This window comes from Bos javanicus, chromosome 15, assembly GCF_032452875.1.
Source record: "Bos javanicus breed banteng chromosome 15, ARS-OSU_banteng_1.0, whole genome shotgun sequence".
Taxonomy (NCBI): domain Eukaryota; kingdom Metazoa; phylum Chordata; class Mammalia; order Artiodactyla; family Bovidae; genus Bos; species Bos javanicus.
The window spans coordinates 65,051,443-65,078,073 of NC_083882.1; the positions used below are offsets into that span (position 1 = coordinate 65,051,443).

The window sequence follows — 26,631 nt, forward strand, 5'->3', positions numbered from 1 at the left end:
AGAGAGGTCTCAAGGAAACCTGGAGCCTACTTAGCTGTAATCAGTTAATCCACGCAGACCTCATGCATAATGGGCATTATGATACATTTATAATTATCAGCATTTTCACTCTTTTAAAATGCTCTCACCCATTCTCTTCTGGCTCCCCACCCACCCAAGGCACAGCCATTTTCACAGATTGGTGAATAAGCTGCATTCTTCTGGTTTTTAACAAACACTGCACAGTGCTGTCTGTACCACCCCCCAAATTAAATCAGACTTGTTGCCACACAGCTGCAACGACCGGCTGCCAGCATCTCTGGGGGACAGCGGGACTTCCGACTTGGCAGGGTGGTCTGCTGGTTTTCACAGAGCCCGTCCAGTCCCAAAATGCCACCACACCCCCTGGTACGGTGAGCGCAGCACCCAACAAGAAAACAGCACAGCCTCACATCCCCGTCTGAACAGTGGGAAGGCCATCACTGTGACGACCGTTCTCTCACCGAGAAGCAAATGAGGTCAATGCAGCAGGCTCGGCGCTTGGCACATGGCTCTCAGTAACGGTGCTGTTAGTTAGCTGTCAGCACTGCAAATGGATTCTCTCTTTTAGGGGTGCAAAGGCACTTCCAGCAAGTCCTCTTTTGTACCACTCTTGCCACCGGCTCTGGGCAGCTAGTATTCCCTGAGCGAGGCATGATCTTCAATCGGGGCTCCCCCCTGCAGGTGGGAATCAGATTGAGAAATAAAGGAACCTGCCCAAGGTCACCCTGCTGTATCAGAGGCAAGATGTAGACCTGAGTTGGCTCAGTGTTATCCTCTCTCTTCTCAAAGCCTTGGAGGGGCTCAGATCTAGTGAAATAAAGACAAAGGAGGGGCTGCAGACACTCCTGTGACAAAGTGACCGGGATGCACATTACGGCCAGGGGCATCGTCTAATTACACCTCCAGCAACTAGAGAATCTATCCCACCCCACCCCCACAAGCTGCCCCAGCAGATCTGTCTTTCTCCACCAGCCTTGACAAATTATAAGGCCCCACAGCAGGGATTGTTTCTTCCTCTCAGCTTTGTTTGGAGCATTGTCCTAGCAAGGCTCAAATAAAGGGCCATTATTAATAGTGACAATAACGCAATACTGTTTTCTCAAGGGCCTCCGCGAGGGCTGGCCAAACCAGCGCCAGGCTGCTCCCCACTGCCTTTCGCTGGCGGTTCTTATCTGCAAACCCTCAGCTGCCTGGGGCCCTGTTACACAGCGCGGCCCTCTCCACGTGGCATTGCCTGAACTACACCTTTACAGGTTCTCCAGGACTCTGAAAACCTGACAGGGGAGAAGGGCCCAGCACAGCATGCCAGAGGCCCGGCAGAGGAATGGACGAGGCAGCCACGGGGACAGCACCAGGCCAAGGAGATAATGCGACCCAGGTTTGTTTGAACTGAGCCCACGTGCAGCCCAGGGCCTAGTGCTGAACGGCTCTGGGATGGCTGAGCGTCAGGAACGCTCCGGGGGAACTCTGGTTTGCATTAGACACCTGGGCCAGCGGCAGCTGTGACAAGGGTGCATCTCTGGAGAACCTGTGCTGATGGAGAGGACACAGAGGGGAACCACTGCGCATCGGGGATCCTGTGTGGGAGTCCCCATGTGCACATTTGCACAAGAGCCTGGGTTCTCAAGATTTCAGGGAGAATCATTGGAGTTCTACTAGAAATTCATTAATACAGGCTCAGTGGGGGAAACCAGAGGCTTTTACAGCCACGAAGGCCACCAGCAGAAGGAGGCAGAGTGAATGTGAAGGGTGGGGAGGGTTTGAACAAAAGTTCTTTCACAGGTACTCAACTGTTCATGAGCATAGCTCTGTATGAGCACTGTAGACAGTACTCACCTCCACTCCCGCACTGACAAATGTAAGGTCTCCTCATGCTTTGCTTTTACTGTCACCTGGGAGAGGCCCAGGTAACCAAGTTTATCTGAGTCAGAAGAGCTTTGCTCTTCCCTGAGGGTCTCCTAGGTGTGAGTTGGCGTGTTCTTGGGGAGGCTGGAAGGCAGGCAGGCGGGGCACACACCGGCCCAAGACTAATACACTCCCCCTTGTTCCCTATAAATGAGCACCCTCCGTGGACAGAGCTCATCTCCCTCCAGGCCCAGTGGGGAAACACAGACACACATGCCTACATCGGACCTCAGGAGTCCTCCAAGTCCAAAGGGCGAGATCTTAGTCAGAAATTAGAGGCACATCTAATATGCACAACACAGCCGCCACTCTGCTCCTCCCCAGCCCTCCTGCTGACGTGTGTGTGTGTGTGTGTGTGTGTGTGTGTGTGTGTGTGTCTCTCGAAACGGCCTGCCAGGCTGGTTGGGGGCTTGCTGCAGGCCCAGGCAGCTCTCCTTTCCACACTGACAACTTTATAGATTCTGGCAGTTGATTGGTTTTGCTCTGTAAGATCAACAGTCTGTCAGAGAAAGTCTTCCAGCATCTCCTCTGAGGGAAGTGATCCAGGCAGGCCTTACCTGGCTTCTCCAGCAGGACAAAATGGGAGGGAGTCCCAGCTCCGTTAAGAGGGTCCCCAAGCCCACCTGATCTTTGAGGAACAGCTTGGAGGGAAGCACTGGATGGGGAGCCCAGTGAGCAGGCCCAAGGCTGGGTTTCTAACCTCAGCTCTCCCTTGGTACCATCCTCTCTGGCTCTCTGTCCTAATTTCTCCCTCTGTGAAATGAGTGCTTTGATTTCTGCTGCCCATACGACTAAATGGCAGCACATCGAAACCACATCAAGAGTATAGTCAAAGCTATGGTTTTTCCAGTAGTCATGTATGGATATGAGAGTTAGACCATAAAGAAAGCTGAGTGCCAAGAATTGATGCTTTCTAACTGTGGTGCTGGAGAAGACTCTTGAGAGTCCTTGGACTGCAAGGAGATACAACCAGTCAATCTTAAAGGAAATCAATCCTGAATATTCATTGGAAGGACTGATGCTATAGCTGAAGCTCCAACACTTTGGCCACCCAATGCAAAAATCTGACTTCATAGGAAAAGACCCTGATGCTGGGAAAGATTGAAGGCAGGAGGAGAAGGGGACGACAGAGGATGAAATGGTTGGAGGGCATCACTGACTCGATGGACATGAGTTTGAGTAAGCTCTGGGAGATAGTGAAAGACAGGGAAGCCTGGCATGCTGCAGTCCATGGGGTCACAAAGAGTCAGATATGAATGAACAACTAAACAACACCAGGCATACCTTGAGGATATTGTAGGTTCAGTTCCAGGTCATTGCAATAAAGTAAATATCTTAATAAAGTGAGTCACCATATCTTCTTTATCCATCCCTCTGTTAATGGACATTTAGGTTGCTTCCATGTCTTGGCTTGTCAGTAATCATTCAGAGTGCTGCTATGAACACTGAGGTGAACGCATCTTTCTGAACTATGGTTTTGTCTAGATATACGCCCAGGAGTGGGACTGCTGGAAAGTAACAGTATTAGTTGCTCAGTTGTGTCTGATTCTTTGCAACCCCATGGACTGCAGCCTGCCAGGCTCCTCTGTCCATGAAATTCTCCAGGCAAGAATACTGGAGTGGGTATCTATTCCCTTCCCCAGGGGATCTTCCCGAGTTAGGGATCATACCCGGGTTTTCCACGTTGCAGGCAGATTCTTTAACATCTGAGCCACAAGGGAAGACCAGGGATTGCTGGATCAAATGTCAACTCTATTTTTAGTTTCTTGAGGAACCTCGACACTGTTTTCCATAGTGGCTGCACCAATTTGCATTCCCGTCAACAGTGTAGGCAGGTTCCCTTTTCTCTATACTGTTAGGAAAATACTCTTTGAATGGAGCGGGCAGGGGGGATACTCTGACCACGAGGTGCCAAGGCCTGGGATCTGGTCTTACCTCTGCCACTAATTCATTCTAGGACTGTGCAGAAGTCACATCCACTACCCAGCCTCAGTTTCCCCATTTGAGAGCCGAGCTATTTGATCAGAATGGTCCCTTCTTGCCGATACTGAGCGCTCCTCTACAGGGCAGGAAAACAGTAGCGTGTCTTGTTGTTTCTGAGCAAAGGCCTTAATTGTTCTCTGCAGCATGAGCTCCTCTATCACAAAACCACAACCTCTCCCCTCCCTCCCTCCCCACGGCCACCCCCTTCCTCTGAGATCCACAAGACTGCTACAGAACATTCATTTATTTTTCTTCGGTGCTGGGGCTGAAAACTCTGATGACTAAGCCATTGAATTTTAATATGCTACTGTGCTCCTTGGAGGATTCCTTCAGTTCTCAGCTCCCCCTCTCCCTGCCCCCCGCGCCCTCTGCGGACATGTGGTAGTCGTTAGGAACAGTTTGATGAAGTTTAGATTCGCAGAGTAAAGGAGAGACCGGGGGAGAGCTGGGAGGGAGGCATGATAAATGGACACAACAGTCCAGAGAGCCACTCAAAAAATAAACAGAAGGCTCCTTTTGAGTGAGTCCACTAAAAACAAATTCCAGAAAAGCTCTTTCCTCCTTTTTGGGGGGTAGGTGGGATGGTAGAGGTAAGAGAGAAAAGTTCTCTTGATGTTAAAAAACCACGTTCAGAGAAAGAAACAATTCTCTTTCAGTGCAGCCACCAGAAGGCACAAGGACTGCCACCAGCCATAGGTCACGAATGCTAAGCCCTCCAAAGCTGAAGTTGGGCAACTAACTCTCCAGTGTCCAAGAGGCAGTGACCCTCACGAGAGCCAGCCAGTGCTAGCAGAACTCTACGGAGAAACCTGGGTCACCACGGCCGAGGGGGAAACACCCAATGGCCAGGAATGCCCTGCCTGGCCTCAGTCATGCACACTTTCTGAAAACCCCTGCAGTCCAAGAGGACTTGCTCAAGTTCTCTTTCCTGAACCTCACCCTTCTACCTGTCCCATGGGCATCACTCCCTGCCCCTCAGCCCACATTTCCATTCACATAGTTTAAAAACTACTGACTTGAACTCTGGACATGACCTGGGTAGCACTGGCTCCAGAGAATCCCTGTTAATATGATTAGGCACAAAGATGAAATTGTAGTTATAAAAATGGCGATTTTTTTAAAGAGACGCTCACTCCAGTAGGAGGGGGAAAGATGGCATGATATGGGACATGCTTTCAAAAATACTTAAGCAACAACAAGGACAAAGCAATAGGAGAAGTGGGAGTTTGATCCTGGGCAGTGGGAACATGGGGAGTTTTTCATACAACTCTTGATGCTTCTCTGTACATTTGAAAATAGTCGCAATAGAGACAAAGACCATCTTAAACAAATCCCAGACTTTCAACAGTAAGATTTCCTTCTCAACCTGAGTTTCTTTGTGTGAGCTGCACGTTTTCAAGCAATCACCCTTGCACAGAGAAGCCCAGCATCTCGGGAGCTTTGGGTGCTGATTTCATTTGTTTGCCATACAAACGAGCTTGGCCAACTAGACGCCACCTAAGAAGGAAGTATCAGTGCTCTTATGCTTTCCAGGAGGTCACTGGAGACTTCCCTTATTAAATCGCCTTCCTCGCTGGTGTTTTATGTGGGTTATCTCCCCAGGGATCTCTCAGGCACATTCTTCAGATGCTCTGAAAGTTGGTTATGAAAATGGTAATTCACTCTTCTTCCAATTTTACAACTGTAAAAAGCACACAGATGTATGCAAAACATATCTTCACTTTCATTTTATTTACTGGCCATGCTATGAGGCAGACAGGATCTAAATTCCCCAACCAGGGGTTGAACATGCACCCCCTGCATTGGAAACATGGAGTCTTAACCACCGGACTACCAAGGAAGTCTCCATTTTTTTTTTTTAAGCTAGTGACTAATTTTTCCTCTTACCCATTTGAGAGCCCAAGTGAACAAGCTCGGATAACCCAGTAAAGAAATACTCTCTGCAGAGCTCCTGGAATGAGAAACGCAAGGCAAGAGGCTCCATGATTCTGAGGACCTGCCCTTCCCTCCACTAGAAAGCTGTGGAAGAGGACGGCCATTCCCAGAAGCTTGGAATCAGAAGGCCTGAGTTTGTATCCTGCTCTGCCACCAGGCAAAATCTCAGGCAGGTCATTGAAACCTGCAGTGCCTCTACAGCCCCGTTTGTAGAATGCGGATAGTGCCAAGAGCTTTGAATGGCATTAGAAGGTGGCACCAAGGGTGGGCGAGCTGCCTGCATGAGTTTCCTAGGGCTGCTGTAACAAAATGCCACACACGGGGTGGCTTTAAACAACAGAAATGTGTTCTCTTACACTTCTGGAGACTAGAAATTGGAGATTAAGGTATTAGCTGGGCCATGCTTTCTCTGAGACCCTGGGGAGAGGTCTTTCTGGCTCATTCCTGCTTCTGCTGGTGGCCACCAATCCTTGGCCTTCCTTGGTGTACTGATGTACCACTGTAATTTCTGCCTCCACTTTCAAAGGTTCAAATCTCCCTCTTACTATAAAGATGCTGGTCGTGTTAGGTCCAGAGTCCGCCCCACTTCAGTAGGACCTTGTTTTACTTAACTATATCTGCAACAACCCTATTTCCAAATCAGGTCACATTCCGAAGCGACAGGAGTCAGGATTTAAACCCATCTTTTGGGGGACTTAAGCCCTGGGCTTCCCAAGTAGTTCGACAGTAAAGAATCTGCCTCCAATGCAGGAGACACAGGAGACCTGGATTCTATCCCTGGGCTGGGAAGATCCTCTGGAGGACGAAATGGCAACCCACTCCAGTATTCTTGCCTGGAAAATTCCACGGACAGAGGAACCTGGTGGGATAGTCCATGGGGTCGCCTTAAAGAGTCAGACACGACTGAGCACATGAGTAATTCATCCCTAAAACTACCCTCACGAGCCTATCAGAGCCGTGGCTGCCCTCTTTGCGTCCTGTCAGTCCCAGGCTGAGGGAAACTCTGCTGACCAGGCTTGCTGGATGGTTCATACTCTGGAGAAATGCCCACTGTGACAGGAACAGCCTCTTCTCTTTTTGCGGTTATTGCTGAAATGGAGATTGGTTTAAGAAAAATGCTGTGGTTTTCACAGGAAGTACCCCTAGCTGGAGCCCAGATGGAAGTGTTCCTCTATGGCAGTTAAATGGAGAGAAATTCTTGGTTTTACATCTGAAAATATCCTTGGGCCACCCATTTGCAATAGCACCTGTGTCTGGGTGGGAGAAGAAGTGAGGGAAAGAGGAGGAGGGTCTGAGTCACTGCCCCTCCACCATCTACAGTAGGGGGTTGGACAACTTTTTCTGTAAAGAGTCAGAGGGCCTTCTGGTTACTGTCATAACTACCCAGCTCTGCCAATGCGTGGAGAAAGCAGCCACAGATAATACCTAAACCCATGGGTGTGGCTGTGTTCCAGTGAAACTTGATATGGACAGAGAAACTGGAACTGCATAGAAATTCTGCCCACTGTGAAATGCTATTTGTCTTTGGATTGTTTTTCAAGCTTTCCATATAGAGGGCAGAATGTGTCCTGTGGGTCACAGCTTGCTGATCCCTGATCTACAAATAGCACAATCTTCTACAAATAGAGGTTGTGTATTGTGTGTTCATCCATAGCATACCATTCTGTCATATCAACCGACTTTTCAATACAGCTTTACATTTTCATAGGATCACGTAACCTGATCCTCTTATCTACCCTGTTGCGAGGCACACTTGACATTATTCCCATTTCACCAATGAGAAAACAGACTCCAAGAAGTCAAGTGCTCAGTTAGCAAGTGGTAAAGCCAGACTGTAACTTATGTCTTCCAACTCCTCGTCTGGTACCCCCATGAATATTTCACATCATAGAACTATACTCTAAGTCAGCTACTTCCCCACAGATACAAGTACACACCCACAACTCCCCAAGTCTGTGTGTGTCATCCTTCAGATCACTTTTCCTAATCCTTCCACAATTAGGGAGTTGGTACAGTGCTGAGAATTCTCCTTGAGAATTCCAGCTTCCTACCTAAGATGGTCAGACATGACACTGACTTCACAGAAGGAAGGACAATGAGCAGCTGCCTACTGCTTCTACTGTATCCACATACAGTAAGAAGCAGAGTCTCGGGATCAACTGTGGACCAATTAACTCCCAAAGCATCAATAGGCTGCACCTTTGGAAACAGAGTTCCTTCATCTACATCAAGAGTTGACAACTAGATGCTTGTGAACACTGAGAATGTAAGGTAAATGAGTGACCTTGGTTGGAGGTGGGTGGGAGGGGTGGAGGCTTACAGCAAATTGGATAACATTTGCTCCTTGCTCCACCCAAAGGAGGTAGATGCTACTCAGCTTTAGCCAACGGTTGCCAGATCTGGAAATCTAATATTTTAATGATAGCATACGAATTTTTCTCTTAAGAGTATCAGGTCGAAAGATATCCATAGGCCACCATGTGCAGCCTTTGCCCTGAGGCTGGTCTCTAGACTTTGAGCAGCTGTTGCAATTTTGTAGTACATATAAGAAGATGATTCTTTTTCCTAACAACACTCATTACTGGCAGCCAGAGAGGGGAGGATGCATGCATTTTTTTGAGAAACAAGCAACCACATGACCCTGAATAAAGCAGGATGGAAGCTAGGAGGCGTGGAAGCTTAGTCTTTAGAAATAGATAGAGACTGAATTATTCAAGACAGGTTCAGCCCAAGGCAGAAATAAAAAATATATCCTTGCTGGGTCCTGATTCAGACTAAATTGAACTTGACGATCCCCTGTCACAAGACACCTTTGATGGAAATGAAGATGATAATCACAGATGCCCTCCAACATGGTGATTGATAATGTTCCCTCTTCCAAATCACAGCAATGTCCTTGAGTCCCAGGAAGGTGCCTGGCTTGGGTCCAATAACCAGACTCTGTCTGGATCCAGAGGAAGGCATTCTAGGCTGGATAGGTACCCTCTCCCCAGTTCACACTCTGTAGCACCTGGCAGGGCTCCATGTTTGCTGAGCAAGCGTGTGGAAATCAACAATATGGAATACCCGTGCACCGGGTACTTACTCTCATTTGATATCTGTAAAACAAAAAACGAGGAGGAAGGGACTGCTATTATTCCTGTTTTATTCTAGGAGTTTAACTCTCTCAAGGTAAAAAAAAAAAAAAAGCTAATGGGAAGTCAAACTAGAAAGTGAATCCAGGTCTGAACCCAAAGCCTGCTCTCTCACTGAGATGTGAAGGGCACTTGCAATTCAGATCCTAAAACATACATCTAGGGTGGCTGAGCTCGTATGGCTCCTTCATGGAAAGGAAGGGATGATGGGGAAAGAGAAAAGATGATGGCAACCGACAGGTGTGATTCCTTACAGGGCTGCCACAGACCAAACAAGGTTGCAAGGCTGCTGTCACCTGGGGAGCTCGACACAGAACCAGGCCCCCACATCACACACCTTCTAAGTAGTCTTCCATCCAAAAAAGCATTATGAGTTTATGCTCTGAAGTCAGAAAGACTCAGGGGCCTCGCCGCTTTCTCCTGAATTTATGCAACTTACTTAACTTTGTCATCCTTTGATTTTCTCATCTGTACCTAAAGATAATAAAAAGCACCTGTACCTCACTGGGCTGCTGGGAGGATTAAACAATGAGTGTAAAGTGCATATTAGCATGGTGCTTGGCATAAAATCCTAGTTCAACACAATGTTGGCCATAGTCTAGTTGCTGGAACCTCTTGTTTTGAAACAACTATAGGTTCACGGGAAGCTGCAAAAATCATACAGAAAGATCCTATGTATCCTTCACCCAATTCTCCTAGATGGTTATGTCTTACAGTGCAACAGCAAAACTAGGAAACCAACACTGGAAAAGTATTACAGTTTTAGGCCATTTTATCACACATGTATGTGGTTTATTTTTATAATAATAACTCTTTTTTAACTATTATGAGAGGCAGTAGAGGACTGTGGGTAGTGTGGAGCATCTAACACCAGGCTGGATTCTCAGACTGATCTGGCCTTTCCCAGCTGTGTGACCTTCAGCAAGTTAATTCACTGCTTTGTGTCGTGGGCCCCCTTCTCTGTAAAAGGGAAACAACAATAACAGTACTTCTCTGACTGGGTTACTAGGAGGATTAAACAACCTGATATATGTAACATGCTTAAACAGTAGCAGGCAGGCACTTAATTAAAACTCCATGATTCTTTAAGCTACTATTATGTTCACTAGTTTCACCATTCCTGGGAGCCAGGAAGGGAGTGGGAAGAATAATTTTGGTCTAACATCTGTCTGTTGCAAGGCTCAGACCTTTTTTTCCTTTATTTAATGGTCACGATGCTTTACAGAAGTGAGCCAAGGAAACACCAGGGGTCTGCTTTTGTCATTTTGGAATAAACCCACGTTGTAACTTGAATAGAAAACTCCCTGCCTTTGGAAGGGCGGGGTCTCTCTTGGGGAGCCTCGGTTGACTCCAGGTTCACTGTTTTGGAGGGTAAGCCAGCAAGGGACGTGGGAGGGGCAGAGCCAGCAAAGGCCAGCGCTTGACCCTGGATTAACACCAACGCAGAGTGCTCTCGCTTCCTCTTAAAGACTCCTTCATCCATCTGGATGGTGGTCCCCTAGATGGGCTTTACAGCTGAGCAGCACTAGCCCACCTCAGAGGAGACTGAGGACCCAGGACCTGATCCTGACAACAGCTCCCATGGGAGAAGAACTGGTCCTGGCCACAAGGTCTGGCTTCAAGGTCAAAGTCCCTAAGAACTTACATCCCCTTATGCACTAGTATTAGACCAACGAGGTAGAAAAGAGGAAGGAAACCACACACATCCAGCTGCATGGAGGGCTTCACCCCAAAACAGGCTGTTGCTATGGGCGAAGGGATGACAACCATCATGCTAACACCTCCCACTTAGTAAGCACTCAGTTCTCAGGCCAATTTTTGGTGTAGTACCATCTTCCCATCTTTTAATTTCTGTATTAAAAATCTTTTTCAATTGAAGTATAGTTGTGGTACAATGTTACAGAAGTTATAGGTGTACAATACAGTGAATTCAGTTTTTAAGGGTTATACTTCATTTATAGTTATTTTAAAATATTGGCTATATTTCACACACTGTACAATATATCCTCATAGCTTATTTTCCTACCTAATAGTTTGTACCTCTTACCCTTACCTCTATATTATCCCTCCCCACCTTCCTATCTTATAGGAAGAGAACAGGAGGCTGGAGAGGCTAAGGTCACAGCTAAATATGCCACAGGGCCAGGATCCAAACCCAGGATCACAAACTCCCAGACTGGAGCTCTTAGCCACCAGGCTGCACTCCCTGTTTCATGACCACAGCTCCTCCTGGCTGGGCTCTCATTTTGTCCTTTATTAATGCTATGGTTCCGTTCTGGTTATACCCTTTCTACAATGACCTTATGCATCCATCCTTGCATTAACTAGTGAATTGAAATGGTTATACTACATCTTTAAAATGAATAAACAACAACAAAACAATGTACACCTCAGATAACATTAAGAAAAGGAAGAAGAATATTTTCTTTTCTGGCCAAGCAGGTCTCAGTCTGCAAGCTGAGAGGTACAAAATCAGACCAGTGGCTTTGCAGAACCCCATTTCTGTCCTGGGATCCCATTAGATACGTGGGTCAGTTCACATCGGCTGAGCCTGGAGCTGTACTGTACAAACGTGCCTTAAAACCTGCCTTGAAACGTTCCTGTCCCGGAAGTTCCTGCTTCTCCACTTCCAGCCTGCTCTCATCCTCCGTCCTTCTAGAACTACATGAGGCGATGATGCCAGTGGAGAGAACTGAACCAGCAGCTTTGACCGTCTACTTCCTGCCTGGGCCCCATTCCCAGGCTGCTGAGCCTCGCAGGGTGAACTGCGATGACTCACCTGAGCTCCGTGCCGGCCCCGCTCACGGCTCTGCCCCACTCTGTCCGGAGCCCCAGTCTGTACCTGAACATCAGATAAACAAACCATGGAGGCCTGATCACATCCCACATGACTCCTTTACCTCAAAACCCAACGGGAAAAATCAGATTCCATCATTTGGAATCTGTTTGGCTTGGAGCCACGACTGCATGCCTTACCCAAGACCTGAGTCAGAACAGGGCTGCAGCCCACAGACCGAGGCTCAGCTCGGGAGAGCCCCGGAGGCAGGCACTGTCCTCCCAGCCCTCCTGGAACCAGGGCTCTAAGTTATGGCCAAAGAAAAGCTGCTGCGCCCAGTGGAGAATGTTCCACTCCTGCCGTGGGGACAGTACCCACTAGCCTTTCTCCAGAGCCGTTCAGTGAGGGGGAAGCAGCAGCAGGCCACAAGCTCCCCCTGAATCTTGGACATCGTTTTCCTTTATTCTGCCTTCAAAGGGAGCTAAAAGAGCAACTGTACCTCAGATTTCTCGCCTAGAAATAACCACAGATGGCATGGGTACCAACTGCAGCCTTGGTTTCCATGAACATCCAGGTCCTCCGGAAGCCACCCCACTAATGTGGATCCCAGCTCTCTGTTTCCCTCTCTGTATCATTGTCATCTGCTACTAGCTGGCATGACCAGTTCTCCCTGGGCTTCTGGTTAAGGGCAGATGTTAATTACACACAACGAGCATAGGACTAACAATACGTTCTGCTCTCCTTCCGTGTCTAGGACACTAAAGCTCACGCCCCAGGTCTCCGTGTCAGGCGAGCAATGTGAAGTAGTTCTATCAGCTGGACAAAACTCCACGGTGGTCTGCACAGGTGGGCGAGGCTGTGGTTACGGAAGGTGCCTGTTCTGCTGGAGACGGTACAAGGGGCCCCTGATGGGGGGTGGAGAAGGGAGATGCTGGACAAGCACTTCAAGCAAGCCCACCATCAAACATCTGAACAGAGATCTTTCTACAATTTAGTTCAGCTACTCAATGAGATTTCGGAAAACAGAAATGGCAACTGGGCCTTACCAATGTTGGGGGCTCAGAACTGACAACTCAGGGGTCAAAGCCCTTGTGTCTAAGCGGGGGCCTCCGAATTACCCCTCCAAATGGCCAAAGGCCCTCCAGTGAGAAAAACGGTACATTAAAATGGAAAACATTCGACGCTAAAGAGAGCCACGTCAAAAATCCTGACTCAGCGTGACTAACCATTCTCAAGACCACACTGCTGAAGGGTCCTGACCAATTTAAGAGTGTTTAAAAAGCACTTAAAATAGATCACCTTCCTGCTCCCCCAAACTTAATCAGTTATTCTTGGCTGTGAATAAAACTGATGGTGGGACTTACTTAAAGCTATACTTCGTAATCCAGTTATTATTCTTAAGGGAAAATATTAATGCATAAAATCCTTCTTGGCTATATACCATGTGGAAAAAATATAGAGCAACAAGATTCTTCTGCGCATGCACACACACGCTCCCCCACCTCCCAACCCCCTCCCCGACCCAAGCCTGCCATCTCATCTCTGCTCTATTGGCATGCACATCTGGATTATATAAATATCAAGTATGGTTTTCAATATTAGTACCGCTTAGGGTTACAATACTTGACAAATCTCGAATGCCAGGACGTCAAATCAAATTAGCTTGACCAGCCACAGGAGCGAGGGGGTGAGAAGGATGGACGATTGGAGAACTGTAAAAACAAACAAGACTTTGCAGTGGATCCACTGTTTCTTGTTGGGCGGGGGCAGAGGTTTCAGAGGTGACCTATTCAACTTTCAGATCCAGGATCGTGGTGATGTGCAGGCCCACACTTCCATTTCTTACCAGAACAATCAGAGTAAGCAAGCAATGAGGCTCAGGGAGGCCTGACGGTGGGGGTCGGGGGAGGGGGGGTTCTGATCATCCATCCTGATTTCCATGGTCCAGCATTGTGAGGACACTGACATTTTCAAATGATTCTTGTTAAAGCAGTTCCATTGTGAGGCAGTTTTGTGGATGAATGCTATTCCCCAAAGACACAAAGTATATGAAAAACACTTTTCAGGATAAATTGATGGCTCCGGATCTTTCACAGTGCTCCAGTCTCACACTTCTGGATCAAGCTGGAACAGTTAGACCAAGGGCAGGCTCAGGAGATGCTCAGTTGTCTGAAAATATGTATTTAAAGTTAAAGAAGCTACTCGAATGAACAGCCCTAATTAATCCAGTGTCTCATAAAGAGCATCTTTGAAATGTCAGAATTTACCCCCATCACTCAAGTTAAAGTCTTACTCCCATTGGAGGCATCTCCTAGCAAGTCATGATCCTGCTATTTCAAGAGGGCCATGGGTCAGTGAAATACTGAGTATTTTATGATCAAATCTAAAAGTGACCGGTTACCAAAACAAAATACTTTTGCCAAGTACTTTTAATTCTACCACTTTCTAAATGTCTTATTTAAAAAATAACAGATTCTCCTTTCTTAATGTTCATATAATCTCTTGTTATAAACTCTTGTAGGATAATTAGATATCTTCAGTGTTTTTACCTAGCCTCTAGGGATGCTAACATTAATAAAATGCCAAGAAGGAAAGGCCAAGCAATTCATTTCCCAAACATATTTGGCCGTGGAACCTTTTCCTGTGGTCTGTTTCACATGACCAGTATTCTGAGAATTACTCTGGGGATCAGTTGAGGCTGAAGTAAGTCCTCTACTTAATAATCATCATCCTAAGCTCACAGATAAGGAAACTAAAGCTGTCCAGTGTGCTGGCTTCCATTCTGATGCATTGAGGGAATGGCTGAGTGTCATCAGGCCCTGGGGGACAGAACTATGTCTTCTCTCTGACTCCCTATAGCAGCCCTGTAGGGTCTGAGCTTGTCAGTAACACAGCTTACTATTTGCCGTTTGTGGTTGTCTAGTCGCTAAGTCGTGTCTGACTTGTTTGCGACCCCATGGACTGTGGCCCACCAGGCACCTTTGTCCATTCCCTTCTTCCTGACCCTGGGGATCTTTCCGACCCAAGGATCAAACCCACCCCTCCTGCATTGGCCGGCGGATTCTTTATCACTGAGCCACCAGGGAAACTGGCTGCTGCTGCTGCTGCTAAGTTGCTTCAGTTGTGTCCGACTCTGTGCGACCCCATAGATGGCAGCCCACCAGGCTCCGCCGTCCCTGGGATTCTCCAGGCAAGAACACTGGAGTGGGTTGCCGTTTCCTTCTCCAATGCATAAAAGTGAAAAGTGCAAGTGAAGTTGCTCAGTCATGTCCGACTCTTTGAGACCCCATGGACTGCAGCCTACTAGGCTCCTCCGTCCATGGGATTTTCCAGGCAAGAGTATTGGAGTGGGTCGCCATTGCCTTCTCTGGGGAAGCCGGCTAAGTCTCCCAAATTTCCAATATCCTTCTGGGAGTGGACATGGCCAAGTTCATGAGAACTAAATCACTATACACACAAAGCTGTGTGCTAGCATGTCCAAGCACCAGCTAGGAAACCAGAGATGTGCTCCAAGCCAGGCCACCACCACAGAGAGGTTGGGAAGATGCCCGGTGATCTTGGCCACTATGGACAGAGTGGACTCCGAAGGCCACAGTGAACCTCCAGGGTGGTCTAATGTCTGATACTGGCTTGTGTATGAAAAGAGCATCCAGAAAAGCGGCGCTACGGGTACAGCTGTGGGAGGTGGGAAAGGGTGCCTATGCACGGGCGTCCTGTTTTCCTTCCTGTGTCTGACAGTCACTGGGGAAAACGATACAGAAACCAGAAATCACTTTCCTACTTCAAAATGAAACCTGAAAATATGCAGGAACCACCTACTCAGTGTGGTACAATGAGCCTTACTGAGGCACTATTTCACTCATCAGCATCGGTGCCACCGTTTCCTGAAAGCTCACTGCTGTCATGGGCTTTGCATGTGTTCTTTAATCCTTTAGACAATCCTAGGACGAGCCTCTTCTATCCCATTTTACAAATGAAGTAATGAGGTCAGCAAAGTCAGAGGTCCACAGATGGGGCAAAGTCAGAATGTGAACCTGGGTTGATCTGGCATCATAGCTTGAGCCTCCCCTTCATCCATCCAACGAATATTTAGGAATCCCTATTAAGACGGGTTTACATGGATCAGACAGGACTTCTGCTCTCAGGAAGAAAGAAGAGGTTAAGATGAAAGGCCCAAGGCCGACAGAGTCACTGGCAAACACTGATAAACAAAATGCCTTCTGTATCCAGTCACTATTCCAAATCTTTTTGTATAAATAAACTCATTTGACCCTCATGAAAACCCTATGGGGTGAGTACTATTATTCCCATTGTACAGATGAGAACATCGAGTCACAAAATGGTTAAGAACCTGCCCAAGGTCACACAAACAGAAAGGATGGAGCTGGGATGGGACACTGGCACGTGTGGGCTTGACCACTGCACTACTCGGCATAGCAAAGAGAGGCCAGGGGCAAGCCTGGAGCTGAGCTGATGAGACTAGGCCAAGCTCCTGGACAGTGGCTCTGCAGCCTGCCTGCGAGGCTGTTCTGGCTGCAGTCGTCCAGGTCGGAGAGGAGACCCTGTGCCAGGTCAGAATGCCCTTCTCAAGCTTCAACCACCCAGCCCAGGGCCCCTCATCCTCTCTCTCTGCCTTGTCAGAAAGGCCCAGCTCAATCACCTGCTGGCAGTGATTGTTTTTCCTCAGCCCTGTCCTAAGCCTTTTGACCTCAAGGCCCCTATTACTAACCTAACAGGCATGTCTAGTGCGATCTGCCCACAGACAGTGATCCATCAACCCTTACAGACTATGTTAAGCCCTCAATAAAAACGGGCAATTTAAGCACTTACTATCCAGCTAGCTACTAAGGGGATACTTTCTATGTTATTACTTCTAACTCTTACGACCACCCTATTTTATAAATAGGACCCTTAGCTCAAAGAAGTAACTCACCCAAGGGTGACCCAGGAGGCAAAATGCTAAGTAAAAAGCTTGGGGGACTTGTAATCCCTGGGAGATCCCACCACACGGTGCTGCTTTTCCCAAGACATGCATGAAACTAACTACAGCATAAAGGAGAAAATGGGAAAGGCCCTGGTGGCGACACAGATAAAGCAACACTGGAGAGGTTGCCTCCAGCCAGGAGGAGGTGGTGGCATTGAAGTGGCTGCAGCTGCCTCTCACAGGGGTACATGCTGGGTTGAATAGCTAAGTTCTTGGCACTCCAGGAACAAGAACCTCTACCCTAAACCACAGTCTCAGCTATGGCATGACACCCAGCAGACTGTCTCCCACACCAGAAGTATGCACCGAGGTTCCGATGTCCCTTGCGCATTCATCTGGCAGGAGATCTGCAACACCTGCTCCCCAGATAGCGTATCCTGGTTCTACCCAGGCTGCCTGGCAAATCCTTATCTGCTCCTTGGTGTTGAGGCCACTCCCCTCTCCAGTGCTGGCTCCCAGCTCCATCCTGGCTAGAAACTACCTCTAGTTCCCCTTTTAGCACAGCTGCCCACACCCAAGCCTCAAGCTCTTCTGGCTCCTGCTAAAATCCAGGGTGTGGCCCCAATATACACATATAGCGTCATGCTTCCCACTCACTCGCAGGAGCCTCCACACCTCCCCTGGGCCTTTCTGTTGAGACTATCACCGATGCCTTGCCAACCAGACTTCGGAATTCTAGCACAGCCTTCTGTGGCTGCCTGGTAGGTGGCCCACCGCACTGCAGAGCCCAAATAATTTGTTTTCTTCAGAAAACCCAAAGAATCCCCTGTGGTCCAATAGTTAGGACTCCATGCGCTTACTGCCAAGGGCCCGGGTTCGATCCCTGCTAGGGGAACTAAGATCCCACGTGCTACAAGGTGCGTGGCCAAAAAAAAAAAAAAAACAAAAAACCACAAAATACCCAAGAAACAAAAAAAGAAAAGCTAGATGATTCCACAGTGAAGCTGCATCACATTGTTTTGGCATATTGATGGCTTATCACCTGATGTTGCCATTAAGACACAAAGCTACATCCCAGGATGGAGTCAAGACTCACAGTCCACCCTCTCATTCTTGGAGCACTGTCTTTCTTTTTATATTTATTTGAAAAGTTATTCTATATAAGTCATTAACACCATGTGCAAATAAATAGCTGCAGATGGCAATGCTGATATAACAGAAAACACTGTAAATGAAAATGCCCAGAAATAGGTGATGGATTACATAAATTCATTATACAGAACATTCCATAAGAAATAATTTGTAAGGTATTTTAAATGAATATGTAGAAAAGCTCTATTTACTGACTTGGAAAGATATCGCTAACTATTGAATTGAAAGCAGGTTATAAAACTGTGGGAAAAAGTGAAAGTGTTAGTTGCTCAGTCATGTCCAACTCTTTGTGACCCCATAGACTGTATCCCACCAGGCTCCTCCGTCCATGGGATTCTCCAGGCAAGAATACAGGAGTGGGTTGCCATTCCCTTCTCCAGGGGATCTTCTCAATCCAGGGATGGAACCTGGGTCTCCCGCGTTGCAGGTGGATTCTTTACTGTCTGAACCACCAGGGAAGCCCAATTGTGTGGAAAATAAAAGAAATCTCTATATGTGAAACAAAGCTCTCAATACGTGAATCAACATCTTGAAGATATAATCTCCAAACAATAAGAATACAGACAGTTTTATCTTCTTTTTTGATGACCCATATTTAAAAATTATGTCTACATTAAACATATTGGCTGCACAATAAAATTATAAAAAAATTTTGTCTGGATTCAAGAAGCAAGCAATATGTGTTCACTTAGCAAATGTAAAAATATACACTGAGGGAAAAAAAAAAATCTCGTAAGTCCAAACTTCAAAGTTTCAAATTTGACCCACGATAAGCAGTAGTTAATTTAGGGCACAGATCAAGACAGAAAAACTGTCACTAAATACTAGCCAACCTAGAGGGTACCATCCAAGGTGGCTTGAGAGGACACTATTTTTCAGTCTTTCAATACCAAAATATTTCCTTGAGAATAAGGAGAGGCTGCTGCCAAGAAACTTAGTCCCAGGGGCCCAAGACCCACATTTAGTTTCTTAGTCTTGGCAAACATGCTTTAAACTGGTTTTCTTGTTTCCTGACAAGGTCCTTCACCAGGCCAGAAGGAAGGGAGACTGTTTCACCAGCTGGCTTGATGGATGTTTCTGAGTTCTCTTACTTCTTGGCAAATCCACAGGAGGGCTTCCCTCTCAGATTCATGTCCTGGTACAGAGTTTCTCAAACTGCACTGTACACAATCCTACGGGTCTTGTCACAACCCAGACTCTGACTCAGGAGGTCTGGGGTGGCGCCTGAGATTCTGCATTTCTAACAAGCTCCCAGGTGAGGCTGCAACTGGTCCAGAGATCACGTTTGGAGCAGTAAAACCCTCGCCGTGCCTCTCACATAGGAGAACTTGGTTCAGCCCAGGGAAGCTGAGGTTAAGCGACAATGGGCCAAACCCCATCACTCAAGAGGGGAGAAATGGCCTGGCTTTTGGAAAACTCTTACCTTCTCAGGATACTAGCAATCAATTAGCAAATGGAACCCTAAAAAACCTTGGTGATTCAATGTTCCTATCAAAACGGGTCATTTACCACAGTTACCAGAGAGAGCAGCCCCAGCGTCTGGGCTGCCTTCCAGGAACTCTGTGATTAACCAGAAACAGGCTTGGGTGCCTGAAAAAGATTGGCAACCCCAAAGATTCCCTTCAGAAACAGAAGGCTCATGACCCCAGTGAATCAACCCCAAATAGGAATTCTGACTGGCTGCTCTGAGAGCTGACACTGGAAGGAAGGTAGAGGGGTGGAAGACCAACTTCTCCTCCTGTGGCAGGAGAAAGGTCACAGGTAGGATGGATTAGAGAAGGATGAACAGGAAGCGGAGAATGGGTAATGGGAACAGGAAAGGTGGAGAAAGCAGAGGACAATGAAAACGTTAAGAGATGGACCCGAGGAACACTGCTGCAGCTGGACACCTGTCCCCAAGGGCCGTGAACAATGGCAGCAGGCACTCAGCTTGCACACATCCCACTTGGTACTGTCTGGACCCCAAGGGGCGTTAATGAGGCTGGGTGGTGTGGCTGACTCCATTTTTCATCACTGACACTCAGACAGGCGGTTCCCAGCCCAGGACCCTGGCCAGTCAATCAGCCCCGGGCTCGGCTGTGTATAAACACCTTCCATCCTCAATCAGCAAGGAAGGCAGGTGCTGGAGATCTGGTCACGGTCAGTTGGACAATCTGATAAAGCCTTCCTGGGGTCGCCGTGGCCCGAGAATAGGCCTAGCATAATTAGACCAGGCGGAGAGTCTGTCAGGCAGCCCAGGCGGAAATAACAGGGCCTCTGCCAATCAAAGGGAACCGCGACGGGGTGGCGGGTGGGGAGGGGACGTTTGCTGTTGAAGTGGACGCTGGGGGAGGGGAGGTTTCCCTGAGGCTGGCCGGTGACTCTGGTGGGGCTGCGCAGCTCATTATGCGAGCCCTGGAGCTAGGCGGGCGCTATCGATCACTATCGGGGGTCTCTGGGGACTCGTCATTATGCAGCATGACCCAGTGTGCGCTTTGCTCCGGCGGTAACCAGAGGAACATGGCAATGCATCCTTGCTAATGGAAAAACAGGTTGGCCTTTTTTTCCACTTCTCCCCCTTTAATTATCTGGCATGTCTCTTATCCATGAAGGTGCAGAAATGGACGGTAACAATGAAAAGGCCACAAGAGGTTGGTAGTTTACAAAGTCTTTCTATACAGGTGCTCTCAGAGAAGCCAGGGAAGGGTTGATGCTTGAGAAGGCAGGGGCTCATGCCCCTGCCCTTGGGTCCTGTTACATTCACCCCATCACACGTGTGCACAAACTGCTCCATTTACTCAGGGATGCAGGCTTTGTCAAGAACTGGGCGGAGCGCACCAGCCCCTCTCCCAGCCTGAGACTGCAGCATCCGGCCAGCCAGCCTCTCACTGCCTTCAGGAACGTGGACCCAGGACACCGTGAGACACCCTCTCCCCTATCCTTTTATTCCACTATTTCCTGTTTAAGCCAAAAGTTGCCCCCCTGCAGCTTGGAACCCAGTGGGCAGCGTCTGTCCATGTGTACCTGGCAGGAGTCAGCCAAAAAGCCCCAAATAAATTCAACTCCATAGCCCAACCCCCAGTACTGAAGGTCTCTTGGGGAAAATCAAAGGAGATTTACATTGCATGTTTATAGAAGATAGCTCGATACGATCTCCCTTTACATACCTGGTTAATTCCTTAACCATCCTTTCCCTGAGCCCACCTCTCTATCCCCCACTCTGTCCTCAGTTTTCTCCATCCATTGCCATTTTCATGCTGCTTCCTCCCCCTTCCCTCACTCACAGGAAAACAAAAGCCATTTGATTGCTATTCTCAACATGCCCTCTTGGAAGCTTAAAAACATATTCATGGGCATTATGCTACATGAAAGAAGCCAGTCTCAAAAAGTTATATACTGCAAGATTCCGTGTGTATGATCCTCTCAAAGACAGAACTATACTGATGGAGAACAGATCAGTGGTTGTCAGGGGGTGGGGGAGGGGATGATGTGACTATTAAGTATAGACATGGGGAGCTTTTTGGGGTGATGGAACTGCTCTATATCTTGACTGTGACAGTGGTTACTCAAATGTGTACAACAGAACTGTATAAACATTCCCCAGAGCTGATGTTGCCTGCTCAGACGTTTAATCGTATCCGACTCTTTTGCGACCCCGTGGACTGCAGCCTGCCAGGCTCCTCTGTCCACGGGCTTTCCCAGTCAAGAATACTGGAGAAGGTTGCCATTTCATTCTCCATGGGATCTTCCTGACCCAAGGACCGAACCCATGTCTCCTGCATCTCCTACATCGGCAGGCAGATTGTTTACCACTGAGCCACCAAGGAAGCCCAAAGCTGATTTTACTGTACTATAATTACAGATATATATTATATACATGCACCAACAGAACTGAATTCCTGGGATAGGGGTGGGAACATTCTGCAATTATGAATGATCAACTGATCCTAGTCACCAAACAGATCCACTTCTTCAAAACTCTAGCAGTTTCTGAAGATAGCTTGTATACAACACGCACCGCCTCTCTGCCCAAGCCAGGGCCTCTGCATGCATGACTTGACTTTTGGGGACCCCCTTTCATCATATGTAATGTGGATGTAGACATTCCCACAGGATGCCTCCCCCATCTTGACTGCTTCTTACAATCAGAGGAGCATTCTAGGCCTATCTTGTAAGCCTTTGGCTACTCCCCGCCCTCCCACCTGCCTTTCAGCCACTCCATATCTCATGCACTGGCTTTCTTTCCTTTCCTCCCATCCACCCAGTGTCTGTCCACTGCGAGTGGAATGCCTCACCGGCTCCCGGCACTGCCATGCCTGTGGCAGCTTCTCTCCACCAGAACTGCTGCTTCCTTCACCCTTGCACAGCAAGGGCCTTCGGCTCACTGGGGTCTCAGCTCAGATGCCTCCTCAGAGGCGAGAGGCCTTCCTGAGCCCTCAGTATACAGCAGCTCTGCTCGCTCCTCACTCTGTGTTTCCACGGCTGTTTTCAACATTTTTTCTTTTTATAGAACTTTTTACTCTCGCTTGTCTGACCTCCCCGTGAAAGAATGAAAGGGTGTGTGTTCCACAGTCAGAGGAACACCTTACTCACTGTTGAATCCACATCACCAAGAACAAGCCCCTGAACGCCCCAAATGGAGTGAAGAGGCCATGAAGAAAGAGCTTGAAAAAAATTAGAAAACCATTTCAGGGGAGTAAAGGGAGAGGTGGAATTCCAAATCCATGAATTCTCTTATGCCATTTTCCAAAGGTTTTACACTCAGATACTTCATCTCATTTCCTATGACAATTATTAAAATCTTCAAACAGACTGCACATTGAAAGTGTTTTATAGTGAACACCTGTATAGCCACCATTTAGAAGCTATCACTAACATTTTGCTATTCTTATTTATCACCTATCTAGACATCTGTCTGTTTCACTGTCCATCCTTTCTCCACCAATTTCTATTCAGTCATCTAAAAACGCCCATTGCATAATCAAAGCAAACAAACCAGAGAGGAGGACACTCTTGGAGGCAATCCTAAGCGGAAGAATCATCCAAGATTTCCAATAACTGGTCCCCTAGAAGCCGGGCACCCCTCCCAAGTTTCATGAGTGCTCTGAACTGGATCTGAAAGAACAAGACAGAAGGACAGAGCACTAGATGTGTCATTATCCCATTATCTCATGAGTCTTTTAAGTGGTGTTTCCAGCTGGGGGTGAGGGGGGTGCAGGATGGGGTGGTTAGGGACTCACAGGTCCGCCAGGGGTTCCAGTGAAGGATGGCCCCAGCCACATAGCCAAGACCCTACCCTAGAAAGCCAGGCTTCCGTGTTGCTGCAGAAACTTGTCCCCAGCTGCACGAGGAAGGCGGAGAGAGGTGTCGAGGCAAGAGTGTACTGCGAGAAGTTCCACCTTATTGGCCCGACATGCAGCACAGCCTTCCTCGGCTGGACACTCCTGCATCTGGTCCCAACATCAGCAGTGACCGTCACAGTCCCTCTGGGGTTATTCATCCCATTCCCTCACCCCTACCCCTGCCTTCAAATGGAAACCCAGCCCCACGGCCATTTTTACCGAGGTCACGTTGGCTGACTGAGAATCTGCTTTTCCAGTTTTGGCGTCGGCACTGCCTGGAAAACTGGCTCTGCCCTTGGAGAAAGTGGGTCAGTGGCATAAATCAGTCAAGCCCTGCCTGACAGCGATGGAAAGAGCGAATCAAACTCGACTTTGCACTTCCAGGCCCAGGAGGACCTGCGTGCCAGTTCTCCAACATCCAAGTCCTATGACTTTTCCTCAGCATCCCTGAGCATCGGGGTCCCTATTCTACCACGGCTGAAGTTTAGAATCTGATGGAAGGTAAGGGATCTTCTCCCCAGGAGAAATAAAGTGTTCAACAACACAACATTTTGCAATTAATTTTAGGGTTCACCATGGTACATCCATGGTACATGAGGCCTCTATATCCCCAAAGTCATGGTTAAGGCTAATGTAGCATGATATGACCATGTGCTGGGTGCTTTTCCTATATTGTCTTATTCAGTCTCATGAACACCTTTTATCATTCTACCATTCTCAGAGGTAGAACATGAGGCTTAGATAGGCAAAGCAATAGCCTCCTAGAAACACGAACTGGTAGAACTGGTACACAAACTCCAGAAACTGGTAAGTGACTGAGTTGGAACCTACCCAAACCTGACTCTAGAACCACCACAACACTCATGGCATCTGGAGACTCCCATAAACCAACTCTGCTCAGGCCATAACTTGCAGCTACCCCTGGCCTCAACTCTTCCTTCCCATCCAGATGGTTTACTAAAGTCAACTGATGAGATGGTCCTTCTGGCAGCGGGCAGTGTGGGGCCCGGGCCATGAGCCAGGAGTGCAGCCTAGGGCCTAAACAAGGGAGGCCTGGGGGCAGGTACCTAAGACCTGAGAGATGGTGAACCAACCCCCAAGGCAAACTATATCCCATAAAGAACCACAATCCACAGCAGATGTCAAATTGCACCCACGAGCCCAATTTAAACCAGATGTGTATTGTTTGGCCCACACAGCTTTGCTTTCGTTAAACCTGAAGTTTGAACAGTCTTCAGGCAGGACCTGCAGCTGACTGGAGTCCCCACTATTCCCAACTGCCTCACTTCCAACATCTTTATTAAAACAAATCGACAGAGATGAATGTCCTAGCCCTGAAAAGACATTTGAATGGAACTGCTAAATCACAGCAAATCAGCTGTATTGACCCTACCATGGAAATCTGATACAGGCCCCCAAATGCTCCTCTTAGTGTCTTGAATTCTACATATCCCAAAGCTCCTACCTTGGACTTTCTCAGAACACCAATTTCTATGTTAGCTCACCAGCTAACACTTCTCTAAGTAAACCAATTGTTGTTGCTGTTTAGCTGCTTCAGTCGTGTCCAACTCTGTGTGATGCCATGGACTACAGCCCTACAGTCTCTTCCCTCCATGGGATTGTCTGGGTAAGGATACTGGAGCGGTTTGCCATTTCCTCTTCCAGGCAATCTTCCTGACCCAGGGATCAAACCCACGTCTCTTGTGTCTCCTGCATTGGCAGGTGGATTCTTTACCACTGAAGCCCCAAGTAAGTAAACCAACAAAAGTCCTCAAACAAGCAGATACGAGCTCACTCCAATTTTTGTTCTCCTAAAGTCAGAAAAAATGTGAATTAATAAAAACATTGGGGTGTTAAAATTTTTTTATTATAAAAAATTTCATACATGATAATGGAATTAAAAGGTGATTCCAAATGGATCCATTATAACTGTGGTTAAAAAAAAACCTGGTCACAAACCAAAACAAAATCCAACCTAGTCTTCTGCTTTAGCTTCTTTTATTCCTTTGACGCAAAATATTTACGTAAGTTAATAGGTTTCTACAAAAATATAGCAGGAGAGAGAGGCCATTTTCTACAGACAAAGCACATACAATTATGATCACATTTATGTTTCAAAGGCACATCTACACAGACACATAAAGACAGGAAGGGTACACAACACCACCTCACACTCATCAGAATGGCTATGACGCAAAAATCAGAAAATAGCAAGTGTTGGAGAGGATGTGGGGAAACTGCAACCCTTGCACACTGTGGTGGGACTGTATAATGGTACAACCACTGTGGAAAAACAGCATGGAGGTGCCCCAAAATATTAAAAACAGAACAACCATGTGGCCCAGCGATCCTACTTCTGAGTATGTAGCCAAAAGAACTGAAAGCAGTGTCTGCAGAGACTATTTGCATTTCCATGTTCTCAGCAGCATTATTCTCAATAGCCAAGAGACTGATGCAACCCAGTGTGCATCGATGGATGAATGGATAAACAAGCTATGGTCCATACATACAATGGAAGGTTCAGTTCAGCTCAGTTACTCAGTCGTGTCCAACTCTTTGCCACCCCATGAATCACAGCACGCCAGGCCTCCCTGTCCATCACCTACTCCTGGAGTTCACTCAGACTCACGTCCATGGAACGTTATTCAGCCTTAAAAAGGAAGGATTCTGTCACATGCTACAGCATGGACGAACCTTGAGGACATCGTGCTGAGAGACATGATCTAGTTACAGAAAGACAAATACTGTGTGATTCCACTTACATGACGTATCTAAAGCAGTAAAATTCATAGAAGCAGAAAGTAGAGTATCAGGGCTGGAGGTAGGAGGGCAAAGGGGACTTGTTTAATGCGTAAGAGTTTCAGATATGCAAGATGAAAAATTTGGGGGATATGTTTTACAACAATTTGAATATATTTAACACTACTGAATTAAACACTTAAAACTGGTTAGGAAGGTAAATGCTAGGTTTTTGCTGCTGCTGCTGCTAAGTCACTTCAGTTGTGTCCGACTCTGTGCGACCCCAGAGACTGCAGCCCACCAGGCTCCCCCGTCCCTGGGATTCTCCAGGCAAGAAAGTGAAATCGCTCAGTCGTGTCTGACTCTTAGCAACCCCATGGACTGCAGCCCACCAGGCTCCTCCACCCATGGGATTTTCCAGGCGAGAGTACTGGAGTGGGGTGCCACTGCCTTCTCCACTAGGTTTTTACCACAGTTTAAAAAACATTAAAAATGAAAAAAGCAATTACAGACGATAAGAAGGATGAATACTGCTCATGTCTGGGAGTCCCTGGAGGTAGGATCATTGAACCCATTTGTACCCTCAGTTCAGTTCAGTTGCTCAGTCATGTCCGACTCTTTGTGACCCCATGAATTGCAGCATGCCAGGCCTCCCTGTCGATCACCAACTCCTGGAGTTCACTCAAACTCACGTCCATTGAGTCGGTGATGCCATCCAGCCATCTCATCCTCTGTCGTCCC

General features: G+C 47.5%; 1 protein-coding gene and 1 long non-coding RNA gene across 2 annotated transcripts in view; both read right to left on the reverse strand.

The window, feature by feature from the left end:
- The window catches only part of ABTB2 (ankyrin repeat and BTB domain containing 2), a 186,371-nt gene that overhangs the window by 97,895 nt on the left and 61,845 nt on the right, over nucleotides 1-26,631 (reverse strand). The window lies entirely within an intron of this gene.
- The window catches only part of LOC133226956 (uncharacterized), a 78,877-nt gene continuing 60,531 nt past the window's right edge, over nucleotides 8,286-26,631 (reverse strand). The window contains exon 2 of the long non-coding RNA XR_009729676.1: nucleotides 8,286-26,540. This is a non-coding gene — a long non-coding RNA (uncharacterized LOC133226956). The remainder of the gene's footprint in view (nucleotides 26,541-26,631) is intronic.